Source organism: Bubalus bubalis, chromosome X, assembly GCF_019923935.1.
Source record: "Bubalus bubalis isolate 160015118507 breed Murrah chromosome X, NDDB_SH_1, whole genome shotgun sequence".
Classification (NCBI taxonomy): Eukaryota; Metazoa; Chordata; class Mammalia; order Artiodactyla; family Bovidae; genus Bubalus; species Bubalus bubalis.
Genome location: NC_059181.1, coordinates 123,059,479 through 123,063,207, shown reverse-complemented (window position 1 = coordinate 123,063,207; position 3,729 = coordinate 123,059,479). Strand labels below are relative to the sequence as shown.

At 54.4% G+C, this 3,729-nt stretch overlaps 1 pseudogene; it reads right to left on the bottom strand.

Annotated features, from left to right (window-relative positions):
* Positions 1–1,814: 1,814 nt before the first annotated feature.
* On the bottom strand, positions 1,815–3,283 carry LOC102409728 (annotated as a pseudogene).
* Between the last annotated feature and the right edge of the window lie 446 nt (positions 3,284–3,729).

Genomic DNA, 3,729 nt, shown 5'->3' with positions numbered 1-3,729 from the left:
GGCACCACAGCACCCAGGCTGGGTTCCCCACCCACCCTCCCTGAAGCCAGGCCTGAGCAAGTCCCCTGACTCCCAGGGTTGAGATTCCACAGCAACACCTGTATGCTGGTGATTCGCTTGGGGACCTGATGACTGCAGGTTCCCTGCCAGGGGCCTCCTGCTCTGTCTCTTCAGCCTGCAGTGGGCAGACTATCAGCTGCCCATGTCCTGGTGGGTTCATGGAGCACCAGGCCTCTGCCTTTCATTTCACTACCTCTCTCGCTTGGCCTTGCCCTGACTTCCCTTTGTCGAGGTGAGCCCTTCTGAAAGGCTCAGAGAGAGGACCCATTTCACCTCAAGTCCCGTCTGTGATATGGTCTTAGCCTTTAGCAGTTATGGCATTGAATCACCTTGTTCTCCTTCTGTGTCCTGTCTTTGCGCACAAGTCTTGTGGACATTGGGGACACTTTGCTGTGCCCAGAAAACCTAGGGCCTGACGAGGTGGAGGAGCTGGAGAATCAAGCCCTTCTGGCTGACCTACGAAAGAAGTACCTGATTGTGCTTGCCGACCCCTGCTGGCAGCTCAAGCCCATCCTGGGGAGGGCCGGGAAGGACATCTTCCAGGTGGACATCCCCGAGCACTTGATCCCCTTTGGTCAGGAGGCCTTTCCAGATTGGGCTTTCCAGAGGAAGGTGACAGAGAGAGCAGGACATGGTGATACCATCTAGTTGCCACCACACCCTAGGCATGCCCATCTGGTTCGTTCTGAATCGGCACTGTCCTGGGGTGGGCTGGCCACTTGGTGCGGGGCCAGGGGCTGGGGACTCCCCTCGTGTGGTTCTGCTCTGGACTCAGTGAGAGTCTCTAGGGCATTGACCTTTATGAAAATATGGGAGCACCACTCGTTTTGGCCCTGCTGGGTCTGGGTGGTTGAGAGAAATGTGTTGTTAGGAAACCAGCTAGTGTTTTTCCCTCTCTGTTCTGGTCCAGACTCCCCGATGTTGGAACCGTGTCCAGGGGGTGATGAGGGAAGGCTGGGGGCTGGGCTGAGCGTCAGCAGGCAGAGAGGCCTGCAGGCCCAGAAACAGGCCACAGTCTGTCCTTGCAGGTGACACTTGCCTTGTTTTAAATTGTCCCTAGGCTCACAAAGCATGTGTGTTGGACATGGTGCCTGGCTGCCTCATGTCAAAAGACAGGCTCCTAAATACACCTCTGAGGGCAGAGAGACAAGGGCAGGTGCTCACCTTGTGGAAACTTTGTACTTCTCTTTGGGTTTGGGGTCATGTGTTTGCAAGACCTTTGATGAGTGGGGTGACCCTGCTTTCCAGTGAACCTCTTGGGGAGGTCCCTGAAGCGGGAGCTAGAGACACTTAGCTGCTGATCAGAAACTTGTGGCAGCATTGGGGAGACCCATGAGGAGCCCCTTCTGCTTCAGGATGCATGAATCATGGGAGGTGACACCCCCAAGGTCAGGAGCCCAGTTGGGCCATTTGCTGAATGGCAGGCAAGGCCCAGGGACCAGCCTGTCCTGGGCTTGCCTTAATGCTTGGCTTGTGAGCCAGACCCTTGGCCAAACGTGTGAAATGCTACTGCTTCAGATGAAAAGCGACCACAGGCACTGGACTGAAGCCTGCCTGGGGCATGGGTTTCCAGCCTTATCTGGCTCACCCAGTGCCATGTGTGAATAGCATGGACAGATGGAAAGAACACAGACTCACAGTTCTTGTTTGATTCCTTATTAACTCCAGTGGAGTTTAGCTTTACTTTATTAGATTCAGAAATCAATTTTAGATTGCAAAAGAGTGCTTTTTAGTGTCCCTAGGGGCCTGGGAACTCAGGGATTGGGCTTTTCCTTGACCTGCTCACAGAGGACACACTTATAATCTGAGGACTCTCCCTGCTCCTCCTCTGCCTCAGAGGCCTCATTTGGGGCTGTGACAGAAAGGGCTGCCATCAGGATGGAGGAACAGGTGTTGTACAAAGCCATCACTGATTTGTAATCTGTGTACTCTGGGAAGCTCTCAGGAAGTTCCCCTGGGCCATCCCTTCCAGAAGTACCTAGGGGTACAGACATGGCATTGCTGGATGTATCCTCTCCACTGGGGCTGCCCTGCTCACTGGGGAGATGGTTTCCCTTAGCCCGCCCGTCTACACTGCCCATAGACCAAGGCAAGAGAGCACAAATGAGTGCAGGCAGGGGGTTCTGTGAGCAGCTGGAGCTCCCTTCTGGACTTTCTTGCCAGCCTCTTAGGAGCACTTCTTGTGATGGAGTTGAGGAGAGTGTCCGGTTGCCACCACTCACTTCTGCCTCTTTGGGGTTGTTGTTGCACCAGTGGTGGGCTGAGCAGTTGTTCTGGGGTCACCTTTCCTCTGGGTGATCTGCAGGAAGAGAGGCTTGTCTCTCTGAAAATTGGAGTTGTGATAGATCTGAAAGGAAATGAACCACTTTAGCCATTGTGGGGGAGAGGAGCCCTTCCTCGCCACCCTCCTCCCCACCACCGTCCTCACCCTGCCTAACTATGGAGACAAGGTCTTTTCATGCCTGGCATGTTATGAGGCCCTGGCATGTCACTCCCTAGAGCTCACCTGGGGCCGGCCTCCCTTGAGGTGCTACTGGCCATCCCTGACATCAAGCGGCCCCTCAGGGTCTGGAGTCACCCCTGGGCATCCTGTCTAAGGGGGGTTTTGGAACACGACAGGCCCTGCTTTCTCTTTCATTAGCCACCCTCTCACAAGAAAAACATTCTGCTGGGAAATGAAACCCGTCCAGCACTTGGCTTATCTAGTCTAGTCTTCCTGGAATGGCTTTCTACATTACCATCATCCTCTTCTTCCCTGCAGAGCTACCCAGAGGGTGGATTTTCCTGAACCTACAGAGGTTCAGTTCATGGATGAAACTCTTGATAGTGTCTGTCTCAAAGATGATCTCTGTGCCTCTGTGCTGGAGGACCTCCCTCTGGAAGAGATCTGCCTCAATGACCACCATGTCTCCCTGATCATTCCAGTGCACAGAGGTGAAGGCCACATCCTCCACGATCATCCAGAGCTTCCTGGGGAAGGGCAGCCCTAGGACAGCATTGTTCTCTTCCTTGTTGGCCATTTCTGGGCTCAGGCCCTGTGGGGATGGTTTTTCTTGGGAGCCCAGATATGGGTCCTAGGGTTGGTCACCCTGCTTTGCCAAAATTTCCCCCGAATCCACATGTACATCAGGGAGGAATCAGGGGGGTCCTCTGCTGTGGGCTCCCCATCAGTTGATGTGGCCAGTGGGGTGTCACGTGCCTCATGGGGACTCTGACTAGTCATGGAGCCAGTCTAGCTCAGGAGCATTCTCTACCCAAGCAGTGAACACTCATGGCAGAAGGGCCTCAGGCCAGGGTTGAGGTGTCCCATACATAACCTCTGGAAATTCTAGAATCTTTGTTGAGGGTCAGGCAGCCAATTAAGTGGTCAGCCCCCTTATTGTTTCATGAGGTCACAGAGGTGATGTGGAGAGGCAGCCCTGGCCCAGTGTGGGGGAGGGGGATGGAGACAGATATGGGATCCCCAGCTTGTCTCTTATCTGAAAGTACATAAAAGTATTTTTCTGATTGCCTGCAAAAGCTTCCATCTACTGCCAGGTGCCTTGTTCCAGGGAGTCAGGCCCTGGATGGGCTGACAAACATACCACTGTCCCCACCCCCACCCCTACAAATGGGCAAGCCTGTGGCTGGCTTTTCCTGAAGGCCAGGCCCTGGTGTGTCCTGGCTCAG